Source organism: Cetorhinus maximus, chromosome 33, assembly GCF_964194155.1.
Source record: "Cetorhinus maximus chromosome 33, sCetMax3.hap1.1, whole genome shotgun sequence".
In the NCBI taxonomy this organism is placed as follows: Eukaryota; Metazoa; Chordata; class Chondrichthyes; order Lamniformes; family Cetorhinidae; genus Cetorhinus; species Cetorhinus maximus.
Window position 1 is genome coordinate 1,102,526 of NC_135911.1, and position 18,730 is coordinate 1,121,255.

Sequence of the window (18,730 nt, forward strand, 5' to 3'; positions counted from 1 at the left end):
AGTTACTGTTTGATTTGTTTGACTCTTGTGCAGTAAAAGTTCTTCCGTTTTAAACCATGAGGATTTTATGTCCTGCAGGGTGGCGTGTGCCTGACCCGATCGGGAGTAAAATAGCACGCGGTGACATCAGGCAAGCATCCCGACGTCATCGCGCAATACTTCAGAGGGCGGACACGCGCGAGAGGCGGCGACGCGTGTCCACTGACAAATTAAGAGGCCTAGTAAGGCCATTAACCAATTCATTTAAACCTATTTTTCACTGCCCACCCAACCGTATGGTTGGTGGGTGAATAGACCAGGCGGCCTTTGGATTTTTTAGGAAACCTCATCCATGGGCGGGATGAGGTTTTCAACTTTAATTTTTTTTTCCATGTGTTTATGTTCATGTGAGTGAGACCCATGTGGGGGCAGGTTTTGCACACTTGCAGAATCTTTATTTTTTGATTGTAATATTCTTCAGCTCCCTGGCTTCTGGGAGCTTTCAGTGGGCATTCCCCCCACGCATAGAGAGAGTTCTGCGCTCGCACTCCTCCTGTTGCTAATTGGCCAGCATGAAATCGCGGTGGGGGGGGCTAATCGCAGGGACCCGCCCGAGATCCTGCCCATGGAATCTTGTGGCTTCATTATTTTAGTAAATGAGCAGGATTTTGGATTTCTGCATCTTTAAAAAAACATTGCTGTTCTCTATTGCGATCATAACAATGCACGTCCCATCCTCAATCGACATCGCACAAACAGGTTATCTCTTCATTGTCACATTGCTGTTTCTGGGAGCTCACCGCGTGTCAATGGCCAGCTACGTTCCTGACACGATAACAGGGTCTACACTTCAAACGTCCAACACTCCGTGAAGCACATTCAGACATCCTGTGAGGTTGTGAGCAGTGAAACAGAAAAGGTGGGTCCTTTTCTCTCTGGTAGCAGCAAAACTGACACTGGTGGAAATGTTCACGGGTTTTGTATACCAGACACTCTGGAAAGTAATGGGGGGTGCTGTGAGTTCAGGGTAATCAAAGGTCTGAGAACTGAAATGCTCCGGGTCAGTGCTTTTCAACCAGACTTCCCCACAACATCCCAAAAGCATTCCACGCAATTTCCAGGCCACTGGAAAATTGCGCCAAATTTTTCAGTTATTCAAGATTTATTGTTCTTAAATTTAATGAAAAATAATCCTGAAAATGCTTTGCAGTTTCATTCAATAGTGTTTTACCTTGTTTCTATTTTTGCTTTGTTTTATAATATATATATGGTGGGAGGATGAGGGAGAGAGGGTTGGGGTTCCACAGAATTTCACAACATATCACTGGGTTCCTTAAGCAAAAAAAAAAACGGTTGAAAACCGTTGATCGAGAGTTAGAAAGGAGATAGGCTCCAAAAACAATGAAACAGACGGTAACAGGATATCAGCCAATTTCCTCTTAACCTGCAGACATCAAATACTCAACACCCTGGGTAATCAAAAGAAAGCTGATTTATTTGACATGTATTCAGAATATTAAACTCCAGGCCAGTTACAGGGGTTATTCGCATCAACAGAAACAAACTCCAACAGTCAGAACGAACGCAGTTCAGTCCTGGGTCTGATTAATGGCAGCAATACCGGTAGAATCCAACCCATACAGTCACTTGTGAACTCGCTGGTGTGTCAGCGCATTGTGAACACCTTTCTACACATGGCGCAGGTGAACTGCCTCTCCCCAGTGTGAACTCGCCGGTGTGTCAGCGCATTGTGAACACCTTTCTACACACGGCGCAGGTGAACTGCCTCTCCCCGGTGTGAACTCGCCGGTGTGTCAGCGCATTGTGAACACCTTTCTACACACGGCGCAGGTGAACGGCTTCTCCCCAGTGTGAACTCGCTGGTGTGTCAGCAGCTGTGACGACTGAGTGAATCCCTGCCCACAGACGGAGCAGGTGAGCGGCCTCTCCCCGGTGTGACTGCGGCGATGTGTTCCCAGCAGTGATGGGTAGTTGAATCCCTTCCCACAGTCCCCACACTTCCATGGTTTCTCCGTGGTGCAGCTGTGCTTGTGTCTCTCCAGCTTGAGGGTCAGTTGAGTTCTCATCCACACACACACACAGAACACGTGTTCTGGTTTCTCCCCACTGTGACTGGGGCGATGTTTTTTCAGGCTGTGTAACCGGTTAAAGCTCTTTCTACAGTCAGTTCACTGAACACTCACAGTCGGGGACGCGTTTCACTCACAGTCGGGGACGCGTTTCACTCACAGTCGGGGAGGCGTTTCACTCACAGTCGGGGAGGCGTTTCACTCACAGTCGGGGAGGCGTTTCACTCACAGTCGGGGACGCGTTTCACTCACAGTCGGGGACGCGTTTCACTCACAGTCGGGGACGCGTTTCACTCACAGTCGGGGACGCGTTTCACTCACAGTCGGGGACGCGTTTCACTCACAGTCGGGTATGCGTTTCACTCACAGTCGGGTATGCGTTTCACTCACAGTCGGGTAAGCGTTTCACTCACAGTCGGGTAAGCGTTTCACTCACAGTCGGGTATGTGTTTCACTCACAGTCGGGGTTGCGTTTCACTCACAGTCGAGGATGCGTTTCACTCACAGTCGGGTATGCGTTTCACTCACAGTTGGGTATGCGTTTCACACACAGTTGGGTATGCGTTTCACTCACAGTCGGGTATGCGTTTCACTCACAGTTGGGTATGCGTTTCACACACAGTTGGGTACACGTTTCACTCACAGTCGGGTATGCGTTTCACTCACAGTCGGGTATGCCTGTCTTGGTGCTTTTCCAGTCACACTGACCTTTGAAATCTTTTCCCACAGGCAGAAAACACAAACATTTCTCGTTCACATCCAAAGGCTGATGATATTCCGGTCCAGGTGAATCGAGTGACGGTGTCGGGTGTTTGCTTTGAGGGCTCCCTCTCTATAATTCCTCCCCATACGATATCCTGGGAAAAGGAATTTACAAACATCATTGCCGTCAGTACAAGGTGCAAATCCAGAAAAATGTGTGTTTCTGTGCAGCACTTTTCCCTCTCGTTTCCCCAACGCTGTCAATCCTCGTCCCACATACTCTCCCTTCTCTCTGGGCTGAAATCCAAACCCATCTCACCACCTCCACCATTTCCTTCCTCCACTCCCAGTATTCTCCCTCTGTCTACTCTGGCTGGGTTCAGTTCTCCAGCCTGTGTGCAGAGCGTGAATAAAGTCAATGGGACAATGATTTTCCCTCCTGCGCACGGACACCCTGAAATCCCACCCACTCTCTGGGTCACACCAAAATGGCCCCAGGTGCGTTGTGACCACAGCCTGGCCCCAGGTGGGCGGCCAGGGAGGCTGTTCGCAAAGTTTTTACCCAACAGCGGCTCAATGGGGCCGCCTTCTCCGGCCCGAATTGGGGAGTCTCTTGCCGCAATGGTTGGTCTTTTCCATCAGAAGGCTCTGATTGGTTAAGTAGGGATTCCCATGGACTGGCCCAGCTTGAACATGCTCCTGCATGTCTGTGGGGGAGCGGAGTTCAGGTCTGGGAGAATTTGCTTCGCTGAAAATAAATCGTCTTTTATTGAACGAGATGAAAATTGCCCTCACCGTTTAGTTGTTTGGGAGAACATTCAGCGAATGGTGAGTAGATGTTCAGGGTAAAAAAGTTCCCCTGAAGCATCTTTCAACCTGGGCTGACTGAAAACAATCAGGAGTAATGGGACTGGGGGTAATACTTGGAGAGACTGGGATAAATGATAGGAATTTGCAGTGTTAGTGGACAGGAGGTCATAGTGAGGGAGGGAGAGAGTGGGAAAAAGCAGAGGGAGAGAGAATGAGTGGGAGAGTGGGGAATGAACTCTGATTGTAAATCACTAACAGTCTAAAATTACCCCCAGACCCACCTAGAAATAAACTGCAGTGTCTCCAATAAATTACCCCAAAAGTCATGTGGGCCCCCAGGACTCGTATAAACCCTCGTATCTTCTATAAATTACCCCAAGTCCCTCCTATAAATTACCCCCTCTCTCCTATAAATTACCCCCTCTCTCCTATAAATTACCCCTAGTCTCTCCTACAAATTACCCCCTCTCCTATATATTACCCCCTCTCTCCTATAAATTACCCCCTCTCTCCTATATATTACCCCCTCTCTCCTATAAATTACTCCCAGTCCTTCCTATAAATTACCCCAAGTCCCTCCTATAAATTACCCCCTCTCTCCTATAAATTATTCCCTCTCCTATAAATTACCCCCTCTCTCCTATAAATTACCCCCAGACCCTCCAACTAATTACCCCCAGTCTCTCCTTTAAATTACTCCCAGTCCTTCCTATAATTTACCTCCAGTCCCTCCTATAAATTACCCCCAGTCCCTCTTATAAATTACCCCCAGTCCCTCCTATAAATTACCCCCAGTCCCTCCTATAAATTACCCCCAGTCCCTCCTATAAATTACCCCCAGTCCCTCCTATAAATTACCCCCAGTCCCTCCTATAAATTACCCCCAGTCCCTCCTATAAATTACCCCCAGTCCCTCATATAAATTACCCCCAGTCTCTCCTATAAATTACCCCCAGTCCCTCATATAAATTACCCCCAGTCTCTCCTATAAATTACCCCCAGTCCCTCCTATAAATTACCCCCCAGTCCCTCCTATAAATTACCCCCAGCCTCTCCTATAAATTACCCCCAGTCCTTCCTATAAATTACCCCCAGTCCCTCCTATAAATTACCCCCAGCCTCTCCTATAAATTACCCCTAGTCCTTCCTATAAATTACCCCCAGTCCCTCCTATAAATTACCCCCAGCCTCTCCTATAAATTACCCCCAGCCTCTCCTATAAATTACCCCCAGCCTCTCCTATAAATTACCCCCAGTCCCTCCTATAAATTACCCCCAGTCCCTCCTATAAATTACCCCCAGTCCCTCCTATAAATTACCCCCAGCCTCTCCTATAAATTACCCACAGCCTCTCCTATAAATTACCCCCAGCCTCTCCTATAAATTACCCACAGCCTCTCCTATAAATTACCCCCAGCCTCTCCTATCATTTACCCCCAGCCTCTCCTATCATTTACCCCCAGCCTCTCCTATCATTTACACCCAGCCTCTCCTATCATTTACACCCAGCCTCTCCTATCATTTACACCCAGCCTCTCCTATCATTTACCCCTCCTATAAATTACCCCCACTCTCTCCTGTAATTTACTCCCACTCTTTCCTGTAATTTACCCCCACTCTCTCCTGTAATTTACCCCTAGTCTCTCCTGTAATTTACCCCCACTCTCTCCTGTAATTTACCCCCACTCTCTCCTGTAATTTACTCCCACTCTCTCCTGTAATTTACCCCCACTCTCTCCTGTAATTTACCCCCACTCTCTCCTGTAATTTACCCCCACTCTCTCCTGTAATTTACCCCCACTCTCTCCTGTAATTTACTCCCACTCTCTCCTGTAATTTACCCCCACTCTCTCCTGTAATTTACCCTCTCTCTCCTGTAATTTACCCCCACTTTCTCATGTAATTTACCCCCACTCTCTCCTGTAATTTACCCCCACTCTCTCCTGTAATTTACCCCCACTTTCTCCTGTAATTTACCCCCACTCTCTCCTGTGATTTACCCCCACTCTCTCCTGTGATTTACCCCCACTCTCTCCTGTGATTTACCCCCACTCTCTCCTGTGATTTACCCCCACTCTCTCCTATAATTGGCCCCCACTCTCTCCTGTAATTTACCCCCACTCTCTCCCGTAATTTACCCCCACTCTCTCCTGTAATTTACCCCCAGTCTCTCCTGTAATTTACCCCTAGTCTCTCCTGTAATTTCAGAGGGATTTCAGAACTTGGTGGTAGAGAGGGATCTGGGTCTCCTGGACATGATTCACAATGTAGTTAGTCTGCAGGTACAACAATTGATTAGGATGGCACATGGAATATTGACAGTTATTATAAGGCAAATTAAATATAAAAGTAGGGAGGCTGTCCTTCAGCTCCACCAGGCCTTGGTGAGACCACATCTGGAGTAATGCATACAGTTTTGGTCTCCTTATTGGATCAAGAAGATATAAATGTGCTCGAAGCAGTTCAGGGAAGGTTCACTGGATTCTTACCTTGGATGAAGGGCTTATCTTATGAAGAATGTTTGAACAGGTTAGGCCTATACCCGTTGCAGCTGATAAGAATGAGAGCTGATCATATTGAGTCATACAATATGCTAATGGGACTTGATAAGAGTAGTTGCTCGGAGAATATTTCCACTTGTGGGGCAGACGAGAACTTGTGGATGCCGTTTAAGATTGAGATGTGTACCATTTAAGATGAAGACAAGGAGATTTCCTGTCTCCCACAGGGTCCTTAGTCTATGGAATTCTCTTCCGCAGAAAGCAGTTGAGGCTTGATTTCATTGAATGATGGAGCGGGCTCAATGGCTGAATGGTCTACTCGTGCTCCTAAGTCCTGTGTTCCAATGTCTCTACAGCAGTTGGAAGAATGTGAACCTCAGGTGTGGAGGCCATGCAAGGAACATGTTAGAAACCCATGGTTTTTTTCCAAGACACGAGTTATTATTTTTTGCCAGATTTTGGGCTGTAAAAATTTCCTCAGAGTACCACCGGTGTTAGCCCGACTCCTCTGTAGTTCCAGGGTTTATCCCCCCTTTTCCTTTTGTAGGCTGGGTGTAACATTTACAACCCTCCAGTCACCTGTCACCACTTCCAAATCCAAGGAGGATTGATTGTGGCCAGTTCCTTCGCTATTACCGCCATTCCTATCCTTTTCATCCCTCATGCATTCTATCCAGACTGGCTAAGTGCTCTAAATTATTGTGATATGAAACGTGTTGCATCGACGGGGTTAACTGAATCTGTTTGTTCCATGACTATAATTAATGCCACTCCCCATGGATCCTAACGGTGTCACTGGAGGGTTTCTCCTCTGTTAATAAGGAACTCCTTTCAAGGTGCTTTGCCATGTTGGCAGAAGGAGTATCAACTCTGGCGGCACTAACAGGGATCATTTGGTGCTGGGAGAGGGAGATCTCCCAGAATCTGGGAACAATAGATTGGAATCTTACAACAATGGAGGGAGGTTTAACTTCTTGGTTGGATCGTCTTGCTAGGGAACGTTTCTGGGCAGGAAGATCTATTGTGCACTTCGGTTCATTCAATTCTTTTACTATCCCATCCTTGCTATTTTAGGTGTCCCTGGTAAGTCTCTCCATCGAGCTATTTATCCTATAAGCCATGTTATTAATTATTACTGTTCTCGCCCTTTACTGTGCCCTCCTGCCTTCTGCTGTTGTTCCTGTGAGTTTCTGTATCCAGTCAGAGGACGTATGGAGAGAAGGTTACATTGGAGTAAGGCAGAGACAGAGTGTGCAGTTGAGAATTTGTTTCAGGACATACGTACTCGTAGTTTTTTTTTAAACTCTCTTTTTAAATTTAGGTTAACAGTCAGCCTGTGACATAGAAATTCCAACCTTCAATTGAGTTAAATTGCCTTGATAAACAGAGAGCTGCCTGGCAGTGGTAGTTATCTGTCAATTAGCTGACAGTAGTTGGATCAAAAGGCATCAATGACTCTAACAGGAAGCTAAGCTGGCTAATGATTCATCAGAGGTCCTATATAAGCAGGGCAGTTTTTTTTTCAAGCTGCACAGAGAAAGGGGATGCACAGAGAGGTGACTATACTGGAGTGAGAGGTAGACAGTACGTGGCTGTGAGTTTGGTTGTAAGTGGGAATTAGGTGCAGAGGTACAAAGAGCTGTTCCTTTTTCTGCGTTCTGATGGAGAGTCATGGGGACTCGAAACGTTAACTCTGTCTTTCTCTCCACAGATGCTGTCAGACCTGCGGAGGTTTTCCAGCTATTTTTGTTTTTGTTTCAGATTTCCAGCATCCGCAGTGTTTTTTTTGCTTTTATTTTGCTCCTTTTTCTACTTGTTTTCTGCGGCCAGGAGTTGGTGAGTTTACTTCCATTGTCTCCGTGCAGCTTTCTGTTACTTTACCTGTGTATATCCTTAACTAATCGACCAATTAAACTTCTAGGTTGGACAGAAATGACAGGGGTTGGAGGTGTGTTGTGAGTGCAGCATGTGGGAATCCGTGGATTGCACTGAAATCCCAGATAAGCATATCTGCATTAGTGGCTGCAGCTTAGACAAGATTGGTTCCCGGGCCTGACATTCCAGCGAGGGGCAATCAGAGTGGGATTGACACTTTGCTGCTACTTTCTTCCCCGATTTTCTTTTACGATCCTACACCGACCAACCTTCCGACTCAGGCTGGTTGAGGTCCGGGAAGCGCAGCACATCCCCCGGGGGCGAGGGTCGAGTGTAGCACAGTGGAAAGGGAAAAGGCCCACATGCCCCCCTTTCACACATCACTGGGTGTTGTGAACCAGGCACGTTAAGGGATCAGCCAAGCTTCAAGGTCCTTGGCAGGCCAGGGAGAGGGTGAGTGGGGAGGATTTGGGCGGATATTCTGGGCAGCTTGTGTCAAGCCTCAGGATGGGGGTGTGTCATGTCGGGTGGTGATGAGAGGGGGTCCGATCAGGCCTTGGAGTTGTCAGGCCTCCGAAGGGGGGTGGGTTGGGGGTTGAGCCTCTGATGGGTTTCGGGTGGTGTTGCGTCCCAAGGTTGGGCCTCGGGTGAACAGTGGAATTCTGGAGTCAGGGCCCTGGAGGGGGTGTCATGATGGCGGAGGGGCAGAGTTCAGACAGAGGCAGGTGAAACCCTGTCAGGTGTTGCTGGAGTCCCATGAGTTTTCTGGGGTGCGGGGTGAGTAAGGTGACGGGGTGGAGGGGGGGTGGGGTTCGAATGGGTCTGTAGAATTGTTACCTGTCAGTTAGAAGTGGTTTTAATTCTTCTAACTTTTTCTGGGTATATATTGGTGTCAGACAGTTAGAAACATCCGAAATTTGCAACTTAAATCACATTGTCGGATGCTGCACAGTGCAGGGCAATTGCCCAAGGAAAGCTTGCATTTCCCAGGAAATTGCCGTACAATCCTTACCTGGGAACTTCCCGAGGAGGGTTGGCTATCCCAGTATATCTTTGGGGGGTGCCCGCACCTCCCCAGGGTGCATTGCCCTGGAGCTCAGAAGTTACAGCCCCAATGCTTTGGAAAGACAGACAAAATGAAGAAGGAGGAGAAGTAGCCCTGATTGTAAAATATAACAGAAGGACATGAGTGAGAAATGAATTAAAAATAGAAAATGCTGGAAAATCTCAGCCGGTCTGGCAGCATCTGTGGACAGAGGAACAGAGCTAACGTTTCGAGTCCGTATGACCCTTCTTCAGGGCTGCTGATGGGCCCTAATGGGCCCTGAGGATGGGTCATAAAGACTGGAAAGGTTAACTCTGCTTCTCTCTCCACAGATGTTGCTCGAGCTGCTGGGTCTGTTTTCCAGAATTTCCTGTTTTTATTCCGGATTTCCAGCAAACGCAGTATTTTGCTTTTATATTAATGAAAAGTGTCTGGTCTCTGAAGATCATGAAGTAGGATCATTAAGGGTGGAAATTTGGAAATCAAAGGTCAGAAAACACAGCTGGAAGTTGTTAATAGTTCCTCCGTCAGTAGTTATATCGTTGTGCAGAATATTAAACCATAAATCATTGACGGCTGTAACAAAGTTAATGTAATAATTGTGGGGATATTAATCGTCATATAGACCGGGGCACTCAATTTGTCAATAGTGGTGTAGAAGATGAGTTTGAGGAATGCTTTATGACAGAGCTTTGGAACAATTTGTTGTGGAGCTATCTTGGGATTAAGTTAGATCTATTATTGTGTGATGAATCAGGGTAAATGAGTAATGTTTTAAAAGATCTGGGAAATAGGGATCATTACACCACTGATTTCCATGTAATAATTGAAAGTGACATGCTCCAATTGCAAGCAAGGATCTTCAACTTAAACAAAGCTGCTCACCACCCCATAGCCCACACCGCTCAGGCCCCTGGCATCGCGCACCCCACAACACGGTTCACACCCCAACACTGATCATACACCCCGGACACTGCACACCAACAAACTAAAGCTGCTCACACCCCCGCCCCCACCCACTCCCCGATTGAGCTCACCCTGACGACGCTGCCCCTCGGACACTGCTCACACCCAGCGCTGCTCAAAACCCCCGACACGGCTGAGAAATCTCTTCACCTCCTCAATACCAGAAGATCTGGCCCATGTTCAGGCACTAAGTGTGTCTGTGGTATTCAGCATGACGACCTGATACAGCCAGATACAAGTGAAAGTGACTGCTCTTGACATAAAGGCAGCATTTGTCAGATTGTGGTATCAAGGGACATTTGTGGCACATAACTGCCGGGCAATGGCCATCGACAACAAGAGAGAATTAAACCATCTCCCCTTGACATTCAATGGCATTGCCAACACTCACCATCCTGTTGGTTACCATTGAACAGAAAGTGAACTGGGTCAGCCACATAAGTCCTGTGGCTGCATGAGCTGGTCAGGGGTGAGAAATCCTGGGGAATGTAACTCACCTTCACAATCCCCAAAGCCTACCCACCATCTGCAAGGCAAAAGTCAGGAGTGTGATGGAACCCTCCCCACTTGCCTGGGAGAGTGTTACTCAATAACCTTGACATCGTCCACGACAAAGCATCCCGCTTGATTGGCACCCCACGCACCAGCTTGAATATTCCCTCCCTCCACCTCGGATGCACATTGGCATCAGTGCCATGTGCACGATGCAATGCAGAAACTCACCAAGGTCCCATAGACAGCACCTTCCAATTTCCTGACCACTAGTATCTAGAAGAAGGGCAGCAGACACATGGGAACACCACCATGTGAAAGTTCGCCTCCAAGCCGCTCACCATCCTGACCTGGACTACATAGCCTTTACTTCACTGTTACTGGTTCAAAATTCTTAAAACTCTTTTTCTAACAGCACTGTGGGAATACCTAAATCACATGGACCTCAACAGTTCAGTGAGGTGGCTCACCACCGCCTTCTCTACAGCAATTAGGGCTGGAACATAATTGCAGTGTCGCCAATGACCCTCACATAATTTGAAAGAATAAAAAAAGTTAAATAAGAGCAGCTTTGCAAAACCAAATTGGATTTCTGCCTCCATGTGGTAAGGGAGCCTGTCATAAACAGGCTCCATTCATGCCATCGGTAGCGTGACATGGTCGGGGAGCCAATCTGCCACCATTCCCCACCCTTCCCCATCCCGCCTCGTTTATGATGTGTACAGGCCAGCGAAATTCCCCCCATCAATCCAGGTGAGGACAAAGTGATATTTTGTATCGCTTCAATCTAAATTTCTGGATTTTGCACTCTGTGCCTCTATTGATGAAACCCACAATCCCAAAAGCTTCATTGAGAGTTTTGCTAACTTGAACTGCCACCTTCAAGGTTTGATACAGATATTGCACGCCTTCCTGTTTTGCATCTCCGATACATTTGAACTATTTGTATTGTGACTCCCTAAATGTCATACCCCACACATTTGCTATTCCAATAATGTATTGCAAAGGCTGAATCCATTATTTCACATCAATCATCCTTTGCCAGAGCTGTGAGTGTTTAGAGGTGGAAATGTTTTTTAAACCATGCAGTGAAAGGAGGGAGGGGACGATTTTGGTGAACTTTGAAATCAACAATTCCAGCGTCATCCTTTCATCATTTAATCTCCTCTGCTTTCCATCCAAGCAGAGAACATCCTGTTTGCCCTTTCAGGCCCAATCCAATGCAGCAACACCATGGAAAATCTCAATAAAACTGGTACTTCATTCCCAGCCTCATGTATAATTTCTCCATTTATTTTCCTTCCTTACAGTTAAGTTAGTGACGATTGTGACTCTCTCTAGGAGCAAATGTGGTCTCTCCAAATGTGTTACTCGGTACCTGGTGGCCATGGCAGCAGGGGATCTGCTGGTCGCTATATTCGACTTGATATTGAGACACATTCCAATTTTATTTGCCGATCAGTTTCTCTTCCTGGCGTCGATCCCTGTGTGTAATATCCACGCCGTCCTGCTTTTTTCAGCCACTGACTGTTCTGTTTGGTTCACCGTCACTTTCACCTTCGATCGATATGTTGTCATTTGTTGCCAGAAGCTGAAAAGTAAATATTGCACTGAGAAAACAGCGGCTGTGGTTTTGGGAACAGTGACTGTGGTGAGCTGCTTAAAGAATATTTTCTGGTATTTTATATTAACAGCTTGGTATACCCTGGATAACGTCCCCTGGTTTTGTTATGCGACAGAGGAAGCTGTGCAATCGACAGCCTGGGTATCAATAGAGTTCCTCCATCACATTCTAACCCCCTGTGTCCCATTTGTACTGATTCTGCTGCTCAATGTTGCCACGATCAGACACATTTTAGTGAGCAGCAGAGCCCGCAGGAGACTCCGGGCTCACAGCAGTGGGGAGAGTCCCAGAGATGGAGAGCCAGAGGAAATCCATCACTTTACTGTTTGTTATCTCAGCAAATTTCGTCTTGTTATGGTCAATATTTATGCTTTATTCGATATGGAGACGTATGTCATTTTTGGGGTACGAAATTATATACCTGCATTGGTTTGTGGTGGAATTGGGCTTCATGCTGCAGCTCCTGAGTTGCTGCACAAACACTTGTATTTATGCCGTGACCCAGACTAAGTTCAGAGAGCAATTGAAGAATGTGCTGAAATATCCCTTCACTTCAATTCGTCAATTGATTCAATGATGAATAAATTTGTGAACTTTTGCTCCCAGCCTAATGTGTAATTTCCCTATTCATCTCCCTTCCTCACGGATTTTTCTGCAGCAGATGCGAGAGTCTAGTAGGTGATGTTACAGTTGATGCCTGGTGCCAGGGTCCAGGACGCCTGCTCGGGGCTGGGCTGCACTTGAAGGGGGGAGTTTCAAGCTGCCGTAGTTTACGTGGGCACCAATGACATAGATAGAACGAAGAAAGGGTTCTGCTTTGAGATTAATACCAAATAGGGGTTCTATGCATGGATAATAAACCCTGGCCTAGCTATCGACGCCCACACCCGGTGAAATAATAAAAAAAGATGTTAAATTGCAGGACTGAGTATACAGGAAGAAATAACTGGGGTTTGTTAGAAGAGTACTGCATCTATCCTGGTACTTTAATCGAAAGATTAAATGGGCAAATCAGATTGGCAAAGGTAACCTGGAAAATTAGCTCATAGTGCATATTTGGGACAATTTCCTCTAATGCAAAACAGGGACCAGGTTATTCAAGACTTGCCAATGTGCAATGAGACAGGACTGATCAGTGACCTCATACTAAAGGGCCTCTTGGCCACAGCGATCATGCCATAATAGAATTTCACATTCCGTTTGAAGGTGAGAAGGGTGGGTCTAAGGCTCGTGTATTAAACTGAAATAAAGGTGATCATAAGGGTATTAAGCGAAAGTTGGCTGAAGCGGAATTTAAAACGAATTGAAAAGGCAAGGCAGTAGAGATGCATTGGCAGACGTTTGGGGACATATTGAATAACTCTCAGCAACATTAACCCCAGTGAGAAAGAATGACAAACTGTAATAATGGGAGTTCACGGTGCACTTTAAGGTGGTGTTGGGGGTGGGGGAGAGCCAACAGTTAGTGGTAAAACTGTAACAGAAGCAGGTGCTGACATTTCGAACAGTAATATTACAGGTTGGGGTTTCCTAATGTAACAGTAACAAGGTGAGGGTATTCCATCTGTAAAGTCACCAGTTGAAGTGGAACAACTGGAGCTGGGAGGCTCCAGATATACCAGCGGAAGGCGTGTGGTGAGGGGAAGGGTGTTTGTGGAGTCAAAATGACATAGCCAGAGGTGGTGCTCTCAACCGAAAGCCCAGTGGGTTGTGGGGGTGAGCAGTGATGGGAGAAGCTGAGGGTTCCAAAAATCACATCAACAGGTATGGAGTTCTGATGCTAACAACCAAAGGCAGCAGTTGCACACATAAAAGCAACAGGTCAGTGTCCAAAAGCAACAGCAGCAGCTGGGATGTCCAACAGTCAGAGAAACAGGTCAGGGGGTTGAGGTGTGTTGCAGGTGCTGCAGGGGTATAGAGAGATGGAGAGGTATTGTACGGGCTGCAGCAGTTTACATAGATAGAGAGCGCTTTAGAGTCTGATGGAAGTTACGGAGATAGGGAGGGCTGCAGGAACTGGAGAACTTTACAGAGATATGGAGGGTTACAGGTGCTGGAAGAAGTAACCGAGAAAATGAAGGTTGAAGAAAGTTACAAAAAGAGGAGAGTTGTAGGGGCTGGAGTAGGTTCCAGAGATAGGGAGGATTGTAGAGGCTGCAGGAAGTAACTGAGATACGGAGGGTTATATGAGCTTGAGGAGCTTATAGAGATGTGGAGGGTTGAAGGCGCCGGAGGAGGTTCCAGAGATTATTGTGTAGGGGATGTTGAGTTGGGGTTTTTCTATTATTATTATAAATAATAAATATAATTTAGCCCCGCTCCCTCCTGTAACTCACCCCAACTCCCTCCTGTAACTCACCTCCACTCCTTCCTGTAATTCACCCCCACTCCCTCCTGTAACTCATCCCCACTCCCTCCTGTAACTCACCCCCACTCCCTCCTGTAACTCACCCCCACTCCCTCCTGTAACTCACCCCCACTCCCTCCTGTAACTCACCCCCACTCCCTCCTGTAACTCACCCCCACTCCCTCCTGTAACTCACCCCCACTCCCTCCTGTAACTCACCCCCAGTCTCTCCTGTAATTTACCCCCAGTCTCTCCTGTAATTTACCCCCAGTCCCTCCTGTAATTTACCCCCAGTCCCTCCTGTAATTTACCCCCAGTCTCTCCTGTAATTTACCCCCAGTCCCTCCTGTAATTTACCCACAGTCCCTCCTATAATTTACCCCCAGTCTCTCCTGTAATTTACCCCCAGTCCCTCTTATACATTACCCCCAGCCCCTCCTATAATTTACCCATAGTCACACCTATAAATTACCCCAGTCCCTCCTGTAATTTACCCCCAGTCCCTCCTGTAATTTACCCCCAGTCCCTCCTGTAATTTACCCTCCAGTTGGTTCGGGCCTGATTTATTTTCCCTTCCCCCGCCCGCCTGATCAAACTGACCGTCTCCATGGGAAACCGGGAATAGCCAATCAGGGGGCTCCGCCGTCGCCATGGAAATCGGACGTTAGCCAATCAGGACGTCTGCTGGCCCAACGTTTATCCAGGATCAGCCAATCAGAAAGTTCTGCCGGAACAGCCATTCATGACACCGTGATCTGATCCAATCAGGTGAAGAACGCTCCCCTGGATCAATAGTTTGGTTAATGTAAACTGCTGCCCCTCCTCCACTCCGGTCCCGGTCCTGAAGCACCGAAGCCTTCGGTTTATTACCCCCTGCCTGAGGTTCACGCACTGCAGAAGCTTCTGGAACTTAGCACACACTGACCCTGCGCATGCTCTGAGATCAGGTCAAAACTGCGCCTGCGTGCTCGTCCTCTTACACTGCGCATGCTCCGAGGACTGCTCGAAATTACGCATGTGCGCCGGGCCTCTGACAGTGCGCATGATTCGAATAGATGCTCCGATGTGCGCCTGCGCAAGGCAGCCGCGAGTACTGCGCATGTCCCGCGTGAAGGCTGAGTTCAAATGGTCTGAGCATGTTGTAGTGCGCATGCTTAGAACCATAGAAAAGTTACAGCACAGAAGGAGGCCATTCGGCCCATCATGTCCATGCCAGCCCGAGGACACCCAGGTCCCCTTTCTAATCCCACCTCCCTGCACCCGGCCCATAGCCCTACAGCTTACAGCACTTTAGGTGCAGATCCAGGTACTTTATAAAAGAGTTTAGAGTTTCTGCCTCTACCACCAACTTGGGCAGCGAATTCCAGACACCCACTACCCTCTGTGTAAAAAAGTTCTTCCTCATGTCCCCCCTACACCTTCTGCCACTTATCTTGAATCTGTGTCCCCTGGTTCTAGAATTCTCCATCAAGGGAAACAATTTTATCCTGTCCGCTCTATCTATTCCCTTCATAATTTTGTCCACCTCAATCGAGTCACCTCTCAGCCTTCTTTGTTCCAGGGAAAATAACCCCAACCTATCCAATCTCTCCTCGTAGCTACACTTTTCTAACCCTGGCAACATTCCCATAAACCTCCTCTGCACTCTCTCCAGAGCTATTACGTTCTTCCTGTAATGTGGTGACCAGAACTGCACACAATACTCCAGTTGTGGCCTCACCAGTGTTTTATACAATTCCAACATCATATCCTTACTTTTATATTCTAAAGCTCTGCCAATGAAGGAGAGCATTCCATATGCCTTCTTTACAACCTTGTCTACTTGAACTGCTGCCTTCAGGGACCTGTGTACTTGTACGCCAAGATCTCTGACTTCATCTACCCCTCTTAGTATATTCCCAATTATTGTGTAATCCCTGTAACTGTTTGACCTTCCTAAGTGAATGACCTCACACTTCTCTATGTTAAAATCCATCTGCAACTTTACTGCCCACTCCACCAACCCATCTATATCGTTTTGGAGATTATGGCTATCCTCTACACTATCCACTACTCGGCCAATCTTTGTGTCATCTGCAAATTTCCCAATCGTGCCCCCCACGTTCACGTCCAAATCGTTAATATATAACACAAACCGCAAGGGTCCCAACACCGAGCCCTGTGGAACACCACTTGAGACAAATATCCATTTGCAAGGACATCCACCAATCATTACCCTTTATTTCCTGTTACAAAGCCAACCTTTTATCCAATTTGCCACATAACCTGAATCCCATGGGCTTTTACTTTCCTGACTAATCTGCCATGTGGGACCTTGTCAAATGCCAAGCTAAAATCCATGTACACAACATCCACTGCACTACCTTCATCAACCCTTCTGGTCACTTCCTCAAAGAATTCAATCAAATTTGTGAGGCAAGACCTTCCTTGAACAAATCCATGCTGACCATTCCTGACTAGTCCATGCCTTTCCACATGACAGTTAATCCTATCTCTCAGGATTGATTCTATTAATTTGCTCACCACCGATGTAAGACTAACTGGCCTATAATTGTTTGGCACTTTGATCCCTTTTTGAACAATGGAACTACGTTTGCATTCCGGGCTTCTCGGTTAAGCCTCGGCCGCTCCTGTGCACTATTCGCCAACATTTTTGGAGAAGGAACTTTTGACCTCCTGACCGATTCCACATATTCTCACATATTACTCCTGCTCCAGGCACTCTGCTGATTGGTTGACTGTTTACTGGATTCAGAGAATGGTTACAGCACAGAAAGAGGTCATTCGGCCCTTCCACTCACTCCCAGCTCTCAGCTGTTCACTTTCTCACGGCCTTGCCCCTGTCTGACCTCCTCCTCACCGCTAGGGGGCGGGGGTGTAAATCTCCCAACCCGCACATGCGCAGAGGGAGGGCTCTCTCTTCTGACGTCACTTGCCGCAGCTGCCAATAAGAAATATGGCGCAGCTCCATTGTTCACAGCGCAGGAAATCATAAACTAGACCAGCACCTTGTAGGAACCATGGTCAGAATGTAACTCTGCTCCAGCTGGAAGGAGCTGGGTTAGCCAGAGAGAAAGTGAGAGAGCTCAGGATGACCAACCCGGCCTCATACACCCGTCTTTCTGCATTCATTGGCCATGAACTGGAGGGAGGAGGGTCAGGAAGGAAAACTGACTGCACAACCTCAATCCAACACCCTCCACTCCATAAACTCAACACCACCCCCACACCCTAAACTCAACACCCTCACACCGGAAACCCAACACCCCCCCCACACCCTAAGCTCAACATCCTCCACACCCTAAACCCAACACCCCCACACCCTAAACCCAACACCCCCACACCCTAAACTCAACATCCTCCACACCCTAAACCCAACACCCCCACACCCTAAACCCAACACCCCCACACCCTAAACTCAACACCCCCCCACACCGTAAACCCAACACCCTCACACCCTAACCCCAACACCCCCACACCCTAAACCCAACACCCCCACACCCTAAACTCAACACCCCCCCACACCGTAAACCCAACACCCTCACACCCTAACCCCAACACCCCCACACCCTAAACCCAACACCCCCACACCCTAAACCCAACACCCCCACACCCTCAACCCAACACCTACCCACACCATAAACCCAACACCCCCCACACCCTAAACCAAACACCCCCCCACACCCTAAACCCAACACCCCCCCACACCCTAAACCCAACACCCACCCACAACCTAAACCCAACACCCCCACACCTTAAACCCAACACCCCCACACTCTAAACTCAACACCCCTCACACCCTAAACCCAACACCCTCCACACCCTAAACTCAACTCCCCCCACACCCTAAACCCAACACCCCCCACACCATAGACTCAACACCCTCCACATCCTAAACTCAACATCCTCCACACCCTAAACCCAACACCCTCCACACCCTAAACTCAACATCCTCCACACCCTAAACCCAACACCCCCCACACCATAGACTCAACATCCCCCACACCCTAAAACACAACACACCCACACCCTCGACCCAACATCGCCCACACCCAAAACTCAACACGCTCCACTCCATAAACTCAACACCACCCCCACACCCTAAACTCAACACCCTCACACCGGAAACCCAACACCCCCCCACACCCTAAACTCAACATCCTCCACACCCTAAACCCAACACCCTCACACCCTAAACCCAACACCCCACACCCTAAACCCAACACCCCTACACCCTAAACCAAACACCCCCACACCTTAAACCCAACACCACCCACACCCTAAACCCAACACCCCCAC

At 47.8% G+C, this 18,730-nt stretch overlaps 1 long non-coding RNA gene across 3 annotated transcripts; it reads right to left on the minus strand.

Annotated features, from left to right (window-relative positions):
• Positions 1 to 1,454: 1,454 nt before the first annotated feature.
• LOC144671656 (uncharacterized) lies at positions 1,455 to 15,393 on the minus strand. Of its 3 annotated transcripts, none has more exons than XR_013573984.1 (3): positions 15,032 to 15,393; positions 11,839 to 12,051; positions 1,455 to 2,926 (listed from the first exon to the last, which is right to left on the minus strand). It is a non-coding gene; the product is annotated as an uncharacterized LOC144671656 (long non-coding RNA). The 3 variants fall into 3 exon arrangements; XR_013573985.1 differs by lacking the exon at positions 15,032 to 15,393 and adding an exon at positions 12,506 to 13,147; XR_013573983.1 differs by lacking the exon at positions 1,455 to 2,926 and adding an exon at positions 10,096 to 10,187 and having other exon boundaries at positions 15,324 to 15,338.
• Between the last annotated feature and the right edge of the window lie 3,337 nt (positions 15,394 to 18,730).